At 43.5% G+C, this 20,363-nt stretch overlaps 1 long non-coding RNA gene across 2 annotated transcripts; it reads right to left on the bottom strand.

Moving 5' to 3' along the window:
* Window positions 1-494: 494 nt before the first annotated feature.
* On the bottom strand, window positions 495-5,454 carry LOC310828579. Of its 2 annotated transcripts, XR_014557031.1 has the most exons (3): window positions 5,055-5,454; window positions 2,911-3,743; window positions 495-2,210 (listed from the first exon to the last, which is right to left on the bottom strand). It is a non-coding gene; the product is annotated as an uncharacterized lncRNA (long non-coding RNA). The 2 variants fall into 2 exon arrangements; XR_014557030.1 differs by lacking the exon at window positions 2,911-3,743.
* Between the last annotated feature and the right edge of the window lie 14,909 nt (window positions 5,455-20,363).

Below are 20,363 nucleotides of genomic sequence, written 5' to 3' on the forward strand. Positions count from 1 at the left end.
GAGTCCAGGGATAAAATAAATCTTAATTACTGAGGGCACTGGACAAAAACAGTGTACAATTTGAGGAAAGAGCAATTTGAGGAGAGTTTTTCAGACTTCAGGCCTTGTTTTTAGCAGGGGGACACTAAAACACACAGAGGTAAAAACTCCCTCTGAATTACGCAGCCAATCAGAGCATGTGCTACTTCACTAGGGCACTCTGCACTCTGCTGATCAAGACTTCCAGCCTCCTTTGGGTTATGCTTGCAGCCTGACACATAATGGCACAAATTTGTGACTAAATCTATGCGGTTACATAATTCTTATACTCTGCTGCCTGCTTCACAAAGGAATTAAAGTTATGCTAATATGCACAGGGTTACTCCGAGTTCCAGGTCTTGCATGCACAGAACTAAACAGTAATTCTGCTGTGGGTGGGGCCACCATGTAAATGGTTATGAATTACGACAAACTACTGCCCTGAGCAGTCCCAGCGCAAGGAGGACAAATGGCGAGTAGTTTAATTCTTTATTGACAAAGCAGAGTCTTGCAGTAGCTCCTAAGGTGCACAGAACACACAAACGCTTCTGTCGACTAAATAGCTGCATCCCCTCCCCAAATTTGTACTCTGAGCTGGACTATTGGAGCAACAGCACAACCACTCCTTCACCCAAGATTATATACCTTTGTCTGATGGGGCACACGCAAGCGACCTGCGACGACTTCTATGCAGAAGTTGTCAGGGATTGGCTGGACAAAGAGGAGTGGTGGGAGGCACCAGTCAGGGCCCCCTCGTGGGAAAACCCAGAGGAGGGTGGCTCTGAGCCAGGGGATTGGTGGTGGGACATGGAGAAGGGAGAAGAGGGAGGAGCTGGATGCTGAAGTGGCAACAGGGTTTAGTGAGCAGGAAGAGCCTGTGACAGAGAGCAGTTCAGACCTCGAGGCTGAAGCAGAGGAGGTGGCTCAAGAGGCTGCTTCAGAATCCAAGGATTCTCCCCCTCCTGCTGCGACAAGCTCCCCTCCTTGCTGATCTCTAAGAACGTGCAGAATATTGAGAGCAGAACAGAGTCCAGAGGTGCACAGATGTCATTTGAGACTGCTTGGGAAACATACGGGAGAGGTGAAGCCTTAGAAAGGGTGGAAGACAGGGACTTTCAGTCCTGGCAACTGCTGCACAGGGGCAAGACCTACTGGGAAGTGTTGCTGAGTTGTTTGCCGTTTCCTTGAATGAAGAGTTAACTTTACTGACAATGGAGCCCTGCGTCTTTCGTGCTGACCTGAGTCTGGCTCTAGCCCTGACAGCTGTAGTGCCAGTCTCTTCAGGCCCCTCCTGGTCCAGAGGGGACAGAGGGGGTTCTACTGCCCACCCCATGGCACTATATTTTCCTCTGTTCATTGTGTGTCCTGTTCTTCCTCCTACCTTGGCTCCTTCCCCACATCCTGCACCCATCCCTGATCCTGTCATGCTCGGACTATTCCCCTGCCTCCAGCCCCCTAGCTCCTGCCTCGTGGGAGGTACAAACCCCATAAATTGCTGTCCCATTCCCTGGGTCAGCCTCTGGCCTTGCAGCCTTTGCCACCTGTTCCTTGGCACCCTGCCAGTCCCTGACAACTACCAAGATCTAATTTTATATCTATTCAGCATTGAAGACATTTAATTTACGAGTCCCCAGGAAAACTGCCTGGGTGTTCTGATGTTCCTTGACTCGTTCAACAGCTGTACGTATAGTTCATAATTGCTAGAAAACAGTATGGTCCCTGATTCATAGGTAGGAAAAGAACTCCACATTTTTACATCATCTTGTATTATGTGGCATAGAGAAATGTTCTAGAGAAGGAACTGTCTGCTTTCTTAAATTTGATGCCTTAGTCCAATTTTACTTGGTTATCCTCAATACCTCAAAGCACCTATGGACTTATAGTTAAAGTGTACAAACATGGTACTCACAAGAAGGTGTTTGGGCAGGTGTGTTTTGCACTGTGTACAGTTCCAGTTTTACTATGAAACCTAATACTTCAGTGAAAAATCTGGGGTGAGATGAGGATTTTGCAACAGAATACATGCAACCAGCCACGAACCTCTGCAAAATGTCATGTCCTAAGGCCGGAATGTGAATATTGGGACCTATAGCAGAACTTTGCTGGATGTTTGAAACTTTCAGACGTCCTTTAAGGCAGGGGTGGTGAGCCTGTGGTTCTCAAGCGTCAGGAGCCAGAGTGCAGGAGTAGGTCTGTAATAAAATACCCAGTGTCAGCGAAGTTAACTTTTTAGTCAAAGAAACCAAAACAGTGCAGGCCTAGTGTTCACAGCAGCCCTTCCCAGTAGGTCTTGCCCCAAGGAGGCATTGTGAGGACTAAAGGTCCTTGCTTTCCCACCACTCTATGGCTTCTATGGTTTATTTTAAAGTTATTGTGACTTTTTATATAGGATCTGATTGTTACTATCAATGTTTGATGTTTTATTATTATTATTTTTGTGTGTGTTGGAAGTCGCCCAGAGTAGCTGGGGCAACCCAGTCAGATGGGTGGGGTATAAATAGAACATCATCATCATCATCATTATTCCCCAGTTCCTCCCCCAGTAGCCTAAGGCTCCATAGTCTTGTCTCTTTTTCCTCTGCCCTCTACATTTTCCTCTGTATTCTGGGAGACCTGGGTAGGAGGGGAGCTGGTTGCAGCAGGAGGGGGAAACTCCCTGGATTCTTCAGTTATGTCTCATCTCTGTTTTTCTGGTCCCCTTCCTCCCCTGCCTCTGAGACCGGACTGCTCTCTGTCCCGGCCTCTTCCTGCTCACCAGACACTGTTGCCTCTTCAGCTTCCAACACAACCCCCTCCCGGTCTGCTCCCTCTGACCACTCATCACCGTCCCACCACCAATCCCCTGGCTCTGAGCCTCCTTCCCTTGGGGGTTCCCCAGCTGCTGCCTCCCACCATTCCTCTGCATCCAGCCAGTCCATGATATCAAGATGCCATTGAACTACAACCTCCAACATCCCAGATGTTGGCTGGGGCCAAAGAGTCTGTGTCCAAAAACATCTGGAGAGTTATAGGCTTTACGATGCCATGGACTAACACAGGTTGTTGTGGTGCATTTGTTAGGACTTTGAATTGGGACGAAACGTGTCTTTGATCATTGCTCAGGGTCAACAGGGTTATTATCCCTTGCTTCTGTGGAAGTTAGGCACTGGAGGTTGCTAGGCAGAGATGTGTATTATCTTAAAATAATTTGTCTGAATCAATCCACTGAAAGGAGGGCAAAGGCTTGAACACACATGTCCTGAAAGACCCTCGCCAGGGTTCATTCTGGCAATCCTGCAAGGCAGAGAGAGTCTGGAAGGTGAAGAGAACTGATTTGACATGTGGGCAGATAAACGGTGATATGCTCTACTTGTCTGAGACAAGAGGGGAAAGTCCGTGAATTGAGATGATGATGGTGACCAGGTTCACCCTGCAAAGAATGTCAGTGACGTACTGCTGAGTCGTTCCTGTCAATGACGCCGGTGAGACAATGGAATGATTGGCTGGGAGCAGTTGTGAAATCGTCAATACTGGGAAGCAGTCCAGGCAAGACAGGACAGGGAAGTCAAGGAGAGTCTCAGGAAACTGGCGGCGATTAATGCACGACAGCCCTGTTGTAAAACTGTTAATGCGACTGCCCATGCAATCCCTCCTATCACTCAGGCTCATCTTTCCGTTTTGCATTTGATGGGCTCGGCAACCAGCTGTGGTGTTGATCCATGTGATTTAAGAACACTAGAAGAGCCCTGCTGGATCAAACCCAAGGGCTGTCTGGTCCAGCAACACAGGAAGCTGCTGTATATCGAGTCAGCCCATTGGTTCTCCTGGCTCAGTATGGCCCATGATGATTGGCAGTGGCTATTTTGGGTGTGAAATGCCGGGATTGAAGCTGAGACCTTCTGCATGCAAAGGAGATACTCTACCACTGTGGTCCTCCCTACAGCAGCCAATCACATGCCTCAGGAAAACCAACAAACAGGAAGGCAATAGCCCAGCCCCGCTGTTGCTCTCTCATGCTGCCTCTGGTCCTGAACCCCACTCCCTTTCCTCAGAGGTCCTTAGTGGGAACTGTTGCCTGGCAACTGCCAATAGGTGGTAAGGAAACATTGGCCTCCATCATGGGCAGAGAGCCAGCTGCCCCTTGCCTTAGAGATCACTGATGGGCTTTCCTGCCTACCAAGGGCTGGCGCTAAGGAAGACCAAGGATGGGGGTACAAAATGCTACCTGAATATCTCTCTCTACCACCGTAAAGATACCATGTTCTTCCTGTTCCTGATGCTGTGACTAAGATTTTCCTTGCGAGAATATTTTCTAAGCCACTTACATTTCTCTCAGGAGAAATATAAGCATGCTAAAATAATGGAATAATAAAAGAGTGCAGCTTGAGTCATCAGGCCCACCGTGAAGCTTTTCTAATTCATGTTAATAGAACAAGCAGCTCTATTGGGGAGGTTTGTTAGGACTGCCATATGTCCGGATTTTCCTGGACATTACTGGGATTTCAAAGGCGGAATTGACTTCGGGGGGGGGGGAGCTCAGCAACTTTTGGGGTGTCCTGGTTTTTTACTTTTTGAAATAAGGTTTGTGGAAATGCTCTGTGTATATCCACCAGGACCCTATATTTATTTTAGTTTTAAAAGCAGTTTGAGGGCTTAATTTTTTTGGGGGGGGACCCCAATGTAGTGTGTGTGTGTGTGTGTGTAATTATACACAAAGAAAATATAAAACAACAATGAAAAGAAAAGCAGGGGTATGTAAATAATACAGGTAGTGAGGTTGTGAAAGAGATATTTGCCCTGAGAGCCCGCATATTAGAGGGTCAGCTTTATTGTAGTTTAGAGGTTCAAAGCACTGCTCAGCCATAAAGCTTTACTGGGCAACTTTGTGGGCCAGTTTCTGTCTTTCAGTCTAGCCTACCTTACAGGGTTGTTGTGAGGATTTGAGGGAATTGTCTAACCTCTGGAGCAATTGATCGATGGATTGCAGACCCACACTTCTTTCTTCTAGAGAGTTTTTTTCTGCCGCCACTCTTCAGTCGGGATGGCGTGATTCTTACCTGCTGCTGTCAAAAACCTTCTGTGAGCAAAGGCGAAGCTGTCCGTTTCCTTGCCCAAAGCTGTCACTTGCCTTCATCAGATGTAGGTCTTCCCCGAATCCTTTCTTTCTTTGAAGAAAATCTGTCAAAGGCTTGATTGGCAGGTGGAGATCCACAGCCGGCATTTATAGAGCTGGGCGCACCTACGCACACACAATGCTTCAGGAGAAATTACTGTTTTCAAGAGCTGCACAATTAGTTTTATACTTTGTATTGCTGAAGTTGAGTCTTTCCCTCTCTCCTTCTGTGCGTGCATAAAATCATCATTTGACCTTAATTTTGAGAGGCATGATAGAGAAATAAATATGATTCGTTGAACGATGAATAGTGTGCCGTGTTACTTGTGCTTAAGGAGCCGGGGGTGGGGGGGAATATATCTTACCAGCTGATGTTTTTCTGTTTCCATCTGATGGAATTTACAGTAGCTCAGTCACACGTCTGTCCTTAAAGATTGCTGAATGCTTTGGAAGAGAGCACATGCACACCGAACCACGCTGTTCTGAGATGATTCCATTTATATGGATTTGCTGGTTTGCTTCTTTTTGTGTGTGTGACTACATTATTTTTATAGCCAGGAACATTTTTCAGGCAAACAAGATCTTTGTTTTTAAGGATGTCCCTACTCCTCTTGCACATTTTGTGCCTGAGAACACAATCCGTCAACGTTACCAGTGAAATTATCTGATCCAAAACATTTCACATAGGAAAGGGAGGCCGGTTGCCAAGTCAGCAGACACGGCTCCCACGCAGGAGTAATTTTACACCTGTGAGGTGTGTCAGTTCATCGATGCAAATGGGTAAATGCTTCCATTGTCCAGATTGGGACAGAATGTTTTTCTGAAGATTATTAATTGCTTATAACTTGGGAGACGGGAAGTGATCGTCAGCCCTGATCTCATTAACTGAAACAACAAATCTGTAAGGAGGCAGGGATTACTATTCACCAACGGAGGGCCCATTATTGTATCTGTGTGTTTGCAGGAAGTGTGTGTGTGTGTGTGTGCATATGGTTTCCTGGATGGTGGAGCCTTCCTCACCACAATGTACTGTTGTTGCTGTTGTTAACTGCCTGCGCCCTCTGCCCTAACATCCCAGGGCCGGTTACAACATTAAAACACTAAAAACAGTTTAAAGCAACTTAAAATCACAAACTGGCCAAAATATATAGATAAAAAAAATGAATGTTAGAAATGTAAGGAAAAGGAAGGTACAGTACTTTTTACCATATGTGGTTGACATGTAAAGAGGTAAAAGCTTTCTGGGAAATGATATATAATGAGTTAAAGAAATGTTTTAAAACACCTTTGTTAAAAAACCAGAAGCTTTTTTATTGGGTATAGTGGAAAGAGAGATACTGAGACAAGATAAAAAATTGTTCTTATATGCAACAACTGTGGCAATAATTTTGTTAGCTCAAAGATAGAAACAGCAGGTGTTACCAACAAAAGCAGAACAAAACAAAAAAAAATTCCTTCCAGTAGCACCTTAAAGACCAACTAAGTTAATTCTTGGTATGAGCTTTCGTGTGCATGCACACTTCTTCAGATACACTGAAACAGAAACAGATAGGTAGCCGTGTTGGTCTGCCATAGTCAAAACAAAAAAAATTAAATTAAAAAACAGAAGTTACAGATATTGGCAGATAGCTGTGATGAGCCTGTTGACGACTCTTGATGACTGCAATAGGTCTTACAGGAACAAGCAAGGGGTGAGAAGATGAAAAATGGCTTTGTCATGTATAATGAGATAAGAATCCAATGTCTTTGTTCAGACCAGGTCTCTCCATGGTTTTAAGTTTGGTAATAAGTTGCGATTCAGCAGCTTCTCTTTCCAGTCTATTTCTGAAATTGCTTTGTAGTAAAAGATCTCAAAGTAGCTGTTTTCACCTTCTCACCCCTTGCTTGTTCCTGTAAGACCTATTGCAGTCGTTAAGAGTCGTCAACAGGCTCATCACAGCTATCTGCCAATCACCCATTCCCACCACCCTTCTGAGTAATACCCCTCCCCACCTTCTCACTATATAGAAGGGTCTGGTAACTTCTGTTTCAGTGTATCTGAAGAAGTGTGCATGTACACGAAAGCTCATACCAAGAACTAACTTAGTTGGTCTTTAAGGTGCTACTGGAAGGAATTTTTTTTGTTTTGACTATGGCAGACCAACACGGCTACCTATCTGTAACGGCAACAAAAGAAGAGTGGCAGATGAAAATGATGGACTTTGCAGAACGGGCGAAACTGACTGGAAGAATCCGGAACAAGCGAGGCCAAGCATTCCAAAAGGACTGGAACAAATTTATATTATATTTGAAAGACAACTGTAAGCAATTAACATCATTAGCAGGGTTATCTGAAGATCTGTAAGATGAAATTGCTACCTATTCAGGTTGAGTAATATAATATTTTAGGTAATGATATAACAAGGATAGGAAACAAAGTGAAATGTAAAGACGTAGAGTTTAATTTTGTAAACCATCAGAGAGGAGGGAGGGAAGTTGTCTGGCTCAGTCGAGCCAAAGAGATAAAATAAGAGGGAACGATGTTACGTAATGTGATTATATGTAAAACCAATAATAATCATTTATATTTCTACTAGAAATGTTAAAGGAACTAAGTACAAAATGATTGTTAATGTATTAAAGGGAAAAATAAGGTTAGAATATGTTAAGATAATTACAGGACAGAAATCAGAGGAAGATGGAAAGGAATTGCTGAAACAGTTAACTGAAGTGGAATACAAAAAGGGAGGTGTGAGGAGGTCGTTGAAACAAGTGAATGAAAGATAAGATATTGAAATTGTTTGATGTGTCTTAAATTGTTTTTGTTTTGTTTTGTTAGTTTAATGTCTTAGTGTTAGTGTTATGTAGTATCTTTGTTTTTGTATTGTATTGTTTTGTTTAACTTTTTTTCCCCTTTGTAGTGTTTAAATTGTTGGGAAAGTATTAAATATTATTTTAAAAAAATAACAATCATTTATAAAAAAAACCTTCCACTACAAACAGTTTAAAGCAACATAAAATCACAAAAGGTGGGTCCTAAATATATGCACCTCAAGTATTAAAAACCAGGGCAAAGAGGTGCCTCTCCGGAAATTGCAGGAAGCTAGGTAACGGAAGTACCAGACACAGCTCTGTGAGAAGTCAGTTCCACAGCTTAGGGGCCACCACTGAGAAGGCTCTTTTCCAGGCCACCATTCCTTGAGCCTCTGAAGACGGAGCAACTACCAAGCAGGCCCCATCTGCCGATATCAGCACCCAAGAGATCTGTTGCTCCCAAATGCAGCAATTTTGTTTTTCCTCTTGGAGTAAATGCATTTATGATAGAAAATGAAAGGGTGCACTTGACTTGAGAATGCCATAGAAGTGGGGACACACTCATTTTGAGGTGCCTGAGGCAAGGGGGGTCTAGTAAGGTTTCTCTTCCCTGCAATGGTACCTCAATTTATAGCTGGTTCTCTTTGTTCTGCAGAACTTAACAGGAGCCGCTGAGAACAAATAACTGTTAGGAATAAGAATCTACTATGCACCTCGCTTGGAGATTGGGGCATATGCAACAATATAGTTAGGACTCATGGGAATATTACAGGAATTTTTAATGGTGTGAAACCCTCTAACACAGCAAGACAGATCCTTAGCGAAAAGTCTCCAAACATGGATATCGTTTTCAAGCAAGGACCTGCAAAAAGAGTGACATGTTTGTTTATCGTTTTATTAGAAACTGTTGTTTTTATTAAAAACATTTAAAATAAAAATGCTGTGTGTAAACTGGGCCTCAATCCCTCTGCATCTCACTCGTTTCCATCTGAGGTCAGATTCTAACACTGTAGACCACAAATATGCTGCCTCCTTAAATAACACTATGAGGGTGGGTTTAAAAATGTAAGTTTTAAAAAATAACTATTAGCATGGTCTAAAGGCATCAGCCTGAGGCCTGAGTCTGATCAGGGCCTAGTTCAGTGTTCTCCAACCTGGAACCTTCCCTGTTTATTTTATTTACATTGCTTATAACCTGCCATTGCTAACATGAGCCCAGAGCAAAGAGCAGCGGACAATAAAAGAATATTTCATTTAAATACAACTCAGTAGAAAAACAGACATTACACTAACAATATAACTACTACAGTGGTACCTCCGGTTAAGAACTTAATTTGTTCTGGAGATCCGTTCTTAACCTGAAACTGCTCTTAACCTGAGGTACCACGTTAGCTAAGGGGCCTCCTGCTGCTGCTGCGCTGCCGGAGCACGATTTCTGTTCTCATCCTGAAGCAAAGTTCTTAACCCGAGGTACTATTTCTGGGTTAGCGGAGTCTGTAATCTGAAGGGTCTGTAACCTGAGGTACCACTGTATCAGCATAGCAAGGAGACCACTTTAGCAAAATGCTTTAGTGAACAGTCACGTTTTTACCTGCTGTTGAAACTTCATTGGCTCTGATCACATCCAGAGTCAAGGTGCCAGTATTGAGAATGCCCTTTCATGTCACCAGAGACTGAATCTTGAAGACCTTTGGTGCTGTGAGAAGAGCATCATGCCCTGATGACCACAACATACAGGAAGGTGCATAAAGAAGCAGGTCTGTGGATCCCAAGTAGGGATGGATGCAGGGCTGTCTTAAAAGCATATGTGGCGCCGGGGTGAAACGATCTGCCCGGTGCACCTCCCCCCAGTTTGCCCAGTCCCAGGTGCACAGGAAGGCGGAGCCGGCCGGCCACCTCAGTGTCTTGCTAGCTAGGTCATCCCCCAACTCATGGCGCAGAGCCGCCTGCAGCAGATGAGCTCGCTGCGGCGCTCTGACTGATGAGTGGGCTCTTCTCTGGACTCAACTCTTGGGCCCCGGACTCTCGGCCTGGCGCCCCTGAGAGCCTGGCCACCGGGTGCCCTACACCCCTAGCACCTATGGGTAAGACGGCCCTGGATGGATGGATGGAAGGATCTGTCAATGTTGGTTCTCTCCATTTCTCTTTTTTCCAGTCTTAATTTTTTTTTTTTTTGCACATTTCTGCAGCAAGCTGTGATTTTTCTTTTTAAAAACACTCATGAAAATTATCCATCATTTTAGTGTGGTTCTCCTAACAGACACACTTTTGTATGCAGTTTTGACAAATGTACATATTTCTGCGAGCCATTTTCCCCAATATAATGCATTGCTAATGCTATTTTAACTAACATGTTCATTTTTTACGGACACATTTACCTAATATATGCACTTTTGTAATTATTGTTTGGTTGGACAACAGAACGGCAAAATTCAGATAGCGGCAAATTTCAGACTGCAGGTAAATGCAAATTTAAATGGCTAGGTTTCAGTTTGTGAAAGTCCAGATTGGATAAATTCAGCTTTGAGCATGAACTGAATTGAATTTCTGCCTGAACTCCAAGCTTTCTATGGCTTTATAGGTCAAAACAAGGACTTTAAACCTGGTTCAGCCAGTGCAGAACTTTCAGTACTGGTGTTATTGTATTTTATTTATTTGCTTGTTCATTTATTTATATGGTTTTTAAAATTAGATTTTGACTATCTGTATTCAGAAAGAAACAAGAAAAATAAAAGAAAAACAGAAAGATCATTGTATGTCTGTGTGTATATGGGGAGGGGAAAGGCAGAATCAGCTATTAGCACAAACTTGCCCAGTGCTTGTCATTTATGCAAAGAAATCTGTGCAGGAGGTCCATATACCTATGATAGCTCATCCTTTTTTCACTTATGGGAGGCCATTTTCTCCTAAGCAGCCAGCAGCCACCGGCGTTTGATGTTGATAGCAAGCTGCCTCCACAAGCAATCTCATTGCAGCATTCTGCACCAACGGGGGCTTCTGAGTCAGACCCAAAGGCAGCTCCGTGTACAATGAATTGTAATAATCCTGACATGAGATTCCAGCACAGGCTATCCCTGTCCATAAATAGTCATAACTGGTCACCCAGCTGGAGTTGGGGGAAGACTCTCTTAGTCTTGGATGCCACTCGGATCTTCATCTACGAAGAGGGTTCAAACCTGATCCTTAAGGGGAAGTACAACCACATGGGAATTCCTGAATGAGACAACCAGCCGCCCACAAAGCCTCCATCTTATTAGGATTCAACTTTAGCTTTTTGGCTCTCATCCAGCCCTTTGCATACTGACACCTGCATCAGCTCTCCTGACTCGGATGCTACAGAGAAACAGAGTTGTTTCAAGGCTGATGGGGAAAATCCGACACCAGAGCGACCAAGTCTTCCAGAGAGAATGGAGTAAATTTATTCAATACAATAGACAGTTATTGTAAACATGTAAAGACACTGGCAGGACTGAGATAAATCATGCAGCGTTTATTGAAGGAAATTTTCTACTTGCGCTTTAAGTCTAGATTAAGTAAGGAGAAATGTAGAATTGAGGTGGTATAAATGTGTGGAATTAAGATGTGTATTTATAAAAACTGGACAATGGAACGGAGGGAAGTCGAATGGCTTGGTGTAGCTAAAAAAGTATCAATTTATAACAATATGATGTAAAAAATGGAAAATCAATTAAAAATATATATTAAAAAAAGAGAAACAGTTGTTCGTCACCAGTGTACTGTTGACAGTTCACTCCAAATCTAACGGCCACCATTTTGGACTACAACTCAGCTCAGGGGATAGCAGTGTAAAGTCAGGTTAGCTGTACTAAAAGGAAGGCTGCCTATGATCTCAAGGGTGCCATTTCACTCAACCTATGAAATGAGGAATGTAAGTGCAATCATTCAATCAAAGCTTTGGGACACAGAAAATTCATGTTTCCAGGATTGATTGATTTTTAAAAAGAAGCCCTTGCTATGATTATTTATATTTAAAAATATGAAGTGTTTCACCAGAGATGGGGCATTTGTGGCTGTCAAGATGCTGCTGGGCTGAAATTCCCATCACCTCTGAAAGTTGGCCATGCTTTCTGGGACTGATGGGGGCTATAGTTCAGGTGGGGGTTGGGCAAAGGATCCCCACACCTGTTTTAGGTCATAATAACCTTGAAAACAATGCAATATATTAAAACAAAGTTGCAAAACTGCCTCCTCTCCCCCATACTTCTAGAAATCTACTAAGTACAATTTCTCTCTTGCTGAGATCATTTTGGAGAAACATAAAAAGGGGAATTGTCAACTCCATAAGACAATAATCAGCATTTGAGCATTTTTCAGGCCCTGTGGAGCAATGTGAGAGAAGATCTTTATACAGTTGCCTCAGTCAGCAGTTGCTTCTGTTCTAAGATAAGAAGGAACTAGTCAACACAACTGCATTCGTATCACATGAGAATGAGATGGTTTGTTTAAGCAGTAAGAACCTAAGCTATTTTAATAAAGTTATAAATATTCCACATGCTCTATTTGGGTTCTCTGTACAAGTGCAGAATCTGACATATGGAAAAATACCAGCCTTCTGGGTTTGTTTGTTTTTTAATGGGCCTGTTTTCGAGACTTCATGCTTGCCGTTGGAGATCTGTTCCTTTCCTGACGTACCACCCTACCCTAAATGGGTAGATGGGTACATGATTGTGATAATGCATAATAGAAGCCATCCATTATGAGCATATATTTCAAGTCTCTCATCACATAATTTGGAATTTAAGGGTGCACTTAGCCCTGAACATCTATCTGGTGGTGGTGGTGTCAGGAGGAAACACCGTTAAGAGACAAAACCTGAAGCGTCATACAAAGCACTCATGTCCGTTCTTAACCTGAAACTGTTCTTAACCTGAGGTACCACTTTAGCTAATGGGGCTTCCTGCTGCCATTGCACCGCTGGAGCACGATTTCTGTTCTCATCCTGAAGCAAAGTTCTTAACCCAAGGTACTATTTCTGGGTTAGCGGAGTCTGTAACCGAGGTACCACTGTACTACCATGGAGTGGGTTTTTTTTTTTTTTGCCACAGTGAAGGTGCATAGCTGTGAGTGGATAGTACCTCACGCTGTGGGCACAGACAACGACATCACTGACTTGTGCTACATGTCGGAACTGGGGATGAAAAGCCAACTGGCTTGGCCCTAGCCGGAGCGTCTCCCTTTTTAGCCTTGCCGGTGCAGAGATCCATCAGTCATCCTCCTCCGACATGCGTCTGCAACTCAAGCTACTATGCATGCAAGAGCACACATTTCTCAGCAGAGTAAACACACAACAGATCAGGCTCGAAGTGTGGATACTGTACTAAACTACGCATTTACTCTACATAAATCAGGACAAAGAGAAACATGGCTTCTCTCCTTGTCGTTCTTCCCGGAAAGAGAGAAAACAAAAGCAATACAGAGCGGATGTTCCGCTCAAGGGACTCCAGCAATCTGTGCTGGAATGTAAACAGACATGTGACATGTAACAATCCCACATATCCAGTTACAGATAGGTAGCCGTGTTGGTCTGCCATAGTCAAAACAAAAAAAATTCCTTCCAGTAGCACCTTAAAGACCAACTAAGTCAGTTCTTGGTATGAGCTTTCGTGTGCATGCACGAAAGGTTTCTGAAGAAGTGTCCATGCACACGAAAGCTCATACCAAGAACTGACTTAGTTGGTCTTTAAGGTGCTACTGGAAGGAATTTTTTTTGTTTTAATCCCACATATCTGCAGCAAAGGGTGGAATGGAATTCCTAACACTATATTGCCATCACAGGAACACAGACAGCTGCCTTATGCCAAATCAGACCATTGACGTATTTAGTTCAGCATTCTCCATACTGAATGGTGGGAGTTTCTCACAGGGGTACTAAGAATAATGTTGGGGATTCAACCTGGGACCTGATGCTCTACCACCAAACAAAGTTCATTCCCCAATCTGCATCCATGTGCTGTCAGAGCAGCCTCACTTTTTATGGCACCGTCTCCTAATAGAGCTCTTTGGTAAGAATGTGGGGTCCATGTACTCTGGTGGCCAGTGACAGATACTTGGCTGCCACCAAACTGCCACATGGACGGCCACTGGCAATGCTGGGGAACAGGGATGCACTTCCAACTGAAATCTGGTCATGCCAATCCCCCAAAATGTCTCAGATTCAATATTGCTATGTATTTTTAATGGCAAATCTCCTGCCACTGATTAGCACAATAGTTCATGCCAGCATTGAAAATATGAACATCTTCCATCCATGTATCTCCATGCCTCTTGAATTCCCACCTGACACAGAGCCATTTAAATCAGGGATGAGGAATCTGTGGCCTTTCGACATTGTTGGACATTGGACTTCAATCACATCCGACCATTCATGGTTGGAACTGATGGGAGATGAAATCAAGCAACATCTGGAAGGTGACAGGTTCCCTATCCCTGATTTAAAGTGACAGGAACTTTGTTAGAAACTGAGAATAACTGGTTCATTTTAGGTACACATATTCATATATTGCCTTCTTAAAGTAGAAGCCCTTTATAGATATATCTACTCATCTTCTCAAATTTTTAGCTCTACCACACAGAGCACTGGTTGCTATTTTTATTTGCAAAAATTTCTGTACCACTAACATTAGGGGGAATATATATATATATATATATATATGATGAAAAGTGGAAAGCATCAAATCAACAGTAAAATTACGTTCACAACTATGTGCAATATGCATCACAAAACTACATTTCTGGATCACTCATGTGCTAGAGTGAACAGATGAGCTTTAAGCAGATACCTGAATGCTAGTGCCAGAGGCCTGATGTTTATGGGGAGCACATTCCAAAGGGCAGTTGCCACCCTACTAAAAGTCCTGATCACAATGGACACTATGCAACATTTGGGACCATACAGCAGTACTATGACTGTATTTCCTGATGATCAAAGTGATTGAGCAGGGGTGTACAAGGGGAGGTATTCCCTGAGATAATCTGGTCCAAACTTGTTTCTATGCCAATGGCAAGACCCTTAAACTTGTCCTGATAACATATTGGCAGCCTGTGCAGCCCTTTTGGCATAGGTGTGGTGAGCTAGTTGAGGGTTATATCATTCCTGCCATGTTTCCTGATATCCTTGGTCCACCATCCATCCTTCAAGCATTCCTTCAGAGCATCCCCCTGCCCCGTACTAAGCTTTCAATGAACACCCTCTGCTGTATTCGATTTCCTCATTGACAAGGGGCTATTCATTCCATTAGACTAGGTCAGATATGACATAGGTTTGGTGTTTTATCGCCACAATGAGTACACCACACATCACCATGTTCCCTCTTGTTTTCACTGTGATCTCAGTGGGTATGTTATGATCTGTTATACATCAAGGGCTTTTAGTACCAAAAGCTGTAACATAATAACTCTATTAAAGTAGCAGTTTAGCTGCAATTTCAAGAAGATAGTAGCGCCGCTCCTTCAGCTTCTTTCAAATCAACACTTGCTACAGAAGAATTGTGCAAATCTGTTATATTTTGGCGACACTAATGTATTCTATATCCTTCAAGATGGTGCATCTATGCACGGCAGGTGGATTCAAGTCTAGGTAGTCCATTCGTCCAAGATGATGAGAGAGCCGAGGGGAGGAACCCATCCGTCAGCCAGTCAATTTTTCTAAAACACACATGCCATGGAATCTTAAAAAAGAGAAGCGTACTTTGTCAACTACAGATACGGACAATGAATCTGCTAGAATCTGTCCTACACAACAGATCCATGCACCATAAAGCATTGCTGCAATGTGAGTAATTCAAAGTGAGACTCAAAAGGTCTTCTCAGCTTTGCTCCAGTTGGTGCCACTGACCATAAGACCTATGTTCTACCTCCACCATTGGTGATAGTATGCTTCTGAATGCCAGTTTCTGGAAACTGAAGATGGCAGGCTCTCCCACACTTGCAAAAATTTAGGCCACATCCACACCCTATATTTAATGCACTATTATTCCACTTTAAACCGTCATGGCTTTCCCTAGCAGCCTTTCTCAAACTGTGGGACCCCAGATGTTCTTGAACTACAACTCCCATCACACCTAGCTAGCAAGGCTCAAGGATGATGGGAGTTGCAGTCCAACAACATCTGGGGACCCACAGGTTGAGAACCGCTGAAAGTATCCTGGATGCTGTTGTTCATAGACACACAGCTCAGTCGGTAGAGCATGAGACTCTTAAATTCAGGGTCGCAGGTTTGAGCCCTACACTGGGAAAAATATTCCTGCATTAGGAGACAGCCAAACCGAAAGTTCAAAAAGGAGTGGGGAATTTATAAAGAATAATTTAAAAAAACCACAGTGTTCTCAAAACCTGGACATGCTTTGATTCATTTTCGCAAATTGCAATATAGATTATAAGTATAGTATTCAGATAACAGAAGAAATGGGGAAATGATCAAAGAAGCAGTTTAACAAATAGAGAAGACTGAGCCGCTTTGAGGAAGATGGAAGTCTATTGGGAAAGATAAGTAATTGGGAATTAAGAACATGGTGGCACAAGTTATCTTGTAAGAACTTTGGATTTATGGATGGATGGCTGTTTCTCCTTTTGTTATTATTTTATTATTTTTGTTAATTTTTGGGTGTGTCAAGTAAGAAAACTAATAAAAAGCATTTAAAAAAAGATTCCTGCATTGCAGGGGGTTGGACTAGATGACCGCTATGGTCCCTTCCAACTACAGTTCTAGGGTGCTGAGCATTGTTAGGAGACCCCTATCCTGCCCAGAGCTATGTTTCTCAGACTTTCTGGGGTGAGGCACTGACTATTTAACCACCACAGGAATTGTAGTTCTGTGAGGAGAACAGGGGGCCTTTTAACAACTCTTAGCTCCCGTAACAAACTACAGCTCCCAGGATTGTTGTTTTTTTTGGGGGGGAGCCACCGTTTAAAGTGGTATCGCAGTGCTTTAAACATCTGCTGTGACTGTGGCCTTGGTTTCCCAGCTCCGAGTCCAGCACGCTAACCACTAGGCAACACTGCCCCTCAGGGCCTTTCAATACCTTAGGAGAGGGAAGTTACTAACGTATAGTTATGACATAAGGGGGAGGGGGTTCCTCCAGTTTTATAATAAGCTCAGTGACAGATTTCCATGTGACAGTTTTAAAATAACAACCGATCCAGTGACAGCTGATAGAGAGAGAGAGAGAGGGCTGCTTGAAAGGAAATGGCCGTTGTTGCTCAAATATTGACATCACCCTCATATTATTATCAGGGAAAGTTATCCAGTGCATATGCGCACACACCCCTGTTTATTCATCTTTGCCACCACGGTGATGAAGATGGAAAAGAGAAAACGAACAACTGGCTGAGAGGACTTTTCCCATGCTGGGACAGGGTGGGAATCAAGGGGTTTTTGTGTTGCTGTGGCCACGGAATTTTTATAATTCTCCTTGAAGGCAACAGCTTCCCGCATGCCCTGAATGAAACAGCCGTGCTTATCAAGGAAGGGTAACTTTGCTGGTATTCCCCTGCCTTCTCCAGCATGGAATCGGTTTAAAAATAGTTTTATTTTCCCTCAACGAAACCTGTTGCCTCATGAAACAGCAGTGTGTGTGTGTGTGTGTGTGTGTGTGTGTGTGTGTCTGTGTGTGTCTGTGGTCAGGAGGAAAAAATGACCACCTCATGTTGCTGAATACAGTATCTGATCTCTCGTTGCCAAGGCTGAGTCATTTCCTGTCACAATAACAAGACTGTAATCTGCAGAAAAAGAAAAGGGGGTGAAAAAAAAAGCCCTCCGAGCCAGTCTATGTTTTCTCTTTGCCTTCGCCAACCTGGTGCCCTCCAGACATTTTGGACTGGAAGTCCCATCAGCCCCAGCCAGCTGGGAGTTGTAGTCCAAACCGTGAGCGTGCAAGTTAGCGAAGGCTGGTTTATCCGATTTAGTTTGGAAGAGCTTACATTGTGCAGATTGTCAGAAGGCTTAGTTTTGAAGCAGAACTGTCCTTTTTTTTTTTTTTGGGTGGGGATTTTGTAGGCAAATGCTGGGGCAACCCTTCCCCAGGATCTGAAATGAGAGTTTTAGGCAGTGCTTTTTCCCCCCCTTAAAAAATGTTTAGGAGTACTCTCGTTTTCCTACTCATATTGAAATTCTGCCCCTCAATGAGGCCAAACTTACATTCACAGAATGTTTAGGGGTATGCGTCCCCTCAGAAAAAAGCACTGTTTTTAGGTCTCGAGGCTGCCTCTCTCTCTCTGCTCTGTAAGCTCTTGTGACAGCATCCTTTCTTTTTATAAAAAATGTGTTTTTTCAGTGATGAGATACAGCACTTTTTGAAAGTAAGGAGCATGTGTGTGTGTGTGTGTGTTTTAAAAAATGTGGACACAGTTTCAGAATATTGTCGGAGAGGACTAAAGCAATGCTTCACTTTTTTTAAAAAGGTGTCAGTCCAATGGGGAAGCCAGTCACCATCTGTGTCTTCTGCTTCCTTCTACATGTGAGGAGACCAGCAACATGGTAAGGGGGAGCCTGGCTTTGCTTCTTTGTGCAAATTCTTTTGCATAGGCAGCTAATTAAAGATTGCACACTCAAAAGAAGGGAGTTCTTCACACCTCAACGCAACAAGATGTAATTAAATACTTAGAAGGCTGGGCGAGTTCATAGAGGGCAAGGTTTTCAATGACTACAAACCACCATGGCTATGCAGAGGCAATCTGCGTCTGCATAGCAGTTTCTGTGAATCACGAACAGGGAGAGCGCTGCTAGGCTGAGTTCCTGTTTGGAGGCTTCCCATAGTTATCTGTCTGGCCACGGTGAGAACAGGATTCTGGACCAGATGAGGCCTTTGTCCTTATCCAGCATGGATCTTCTTAAGTTCTTATAATTTGTCAACACCGAAAGATGTTCTGATGGCTTTTAACTTGGATAGCTTTGAAAGCAGGGTTAGACAAATGTACAGTGGTACCTCGGGTTAAGTACTTAATTTGTTCTGGAGGTCCATTCTTAACCTGAAACTGTTCTTGACCTGAAGCACCACTTTAGCTAATGGGGCCTCCTGCTGCCGCCGCAGCACGATTTCTGTTCTCATTCTGAAGCAAAGTTCTTAACCCGAGGTACTATTTCTGGGTTAGCGGAGTCTGTAACCTGAATCATATGTAACCTGAAGCATATGTAACCTGAGGTACCACTGTATTGTTTATTATTATTTGTTACATTCATAGCCTGCTTTTCTTCCCGTGAGCTCAACATGGCAAAGATCGTTCTACTTCCCCCCCCCTTCCCTTTTATCCTCACAACAACCCTGTGAGGTAGGTTTGGCTGAGAGGCTGTGAGTTTCATAACCTTGTAGCTGAGTCACCAATTAAGTGAGCTCATGGCCAAGTGGATTTGAACCCTGGTCTCCCAGGTCCTAAACTGATACTCTAACCACTGCACCAAACTGGCTCTCTCTCTCTCAATTCATGGAGGTTATATCTGTCAATGACTACAAGCCATGGTAACTAAATGAATCCTCCAGATTCATTGGGAGTCTGCCCCTGAATACCCATGTGATATTTACCACCTTCATGACCTGACTGTGGAGGGAAATATGCTGTGCTAGACAGGTCTTTGGTCTGGTCCAGAAAGTTTCTTCTTCTGTTTTTGTGGCTAATAATGGGGAATCGAGCTTGGTTAAAGAGGGAGGGATAGGGCTAAATGAGAACCAGTAACTGCAAAAGGTTCCCGGGCCTTTTCTGCTAACTCCACGCTGACTGCTTGGCATGGAAATGAAAGGAAAACCCTAAGTAATCCTGCTCTCCCTTCTCACCAGCTCTTGCTTCATGCTGGATAAAATTCCAAGGCATCAGCTGTTTCTCAAAAGGCAAACACAGCGGTTGCACTTTCCTCTCCCTCTAATTGTCATACATGATCCCTACACTGAAGAAATTAAATAATCCACACTCAGTGGTGTGTCGTAATGCTGCAATTTCATCAAGGGAGCATCACAGTGTAGTGTTAAAGGTGGAAATCCTTCGGATTTGGTGTCCCTGTGCTGAACAATGAACTGAAACAAAAATGTGCACTGGGTCAACATGCTGCTCCCAAAGCACTTTTGGGTGGTCCACAAATTCCTACAACTTTGTGGCCTCCAAAGAAGAAATCCTAAATGCTAGCCACCACAGAGAGCTCCTGGGTGAACTTTCATGTTCCAGATTTGAACCCAGGAAATGTAAATACCATCCAAGACATTTGGGATTACTTTGCTTTGAGTTCCACTTCCGAAAACATAAGTAATTTTGGCCTGCCTTCAAGGTTTCCTGAGAGAATCAACAAGCAACAGCCATGCAGCTCATTAAAAGTGCTGAGATATAATCCCTAAATGGATTTGGACCAGAATACTTGAAGGACAGCCTTCTTCCACTTGACCTGCCTGCCCACTCTCTTGATCAAATGAGTCTTTGATTCATGCCTAGTTGCCATTTGATAGGCTGGGATGTGAGG

Source organism: Podarcis gaigeae (assembly GCF_964106915.1).
Source record: "Podarcis gaigeae genome assembly, chromosome: 12".
In the NCBI taxonomy this organism is placed as follows: domain Eukaryota; kingdom Metazoa; phylum Chordata; class Lepidosauria; order Squamata; family Lacertidae; genus Podarcis; species Podarcis gaigeae.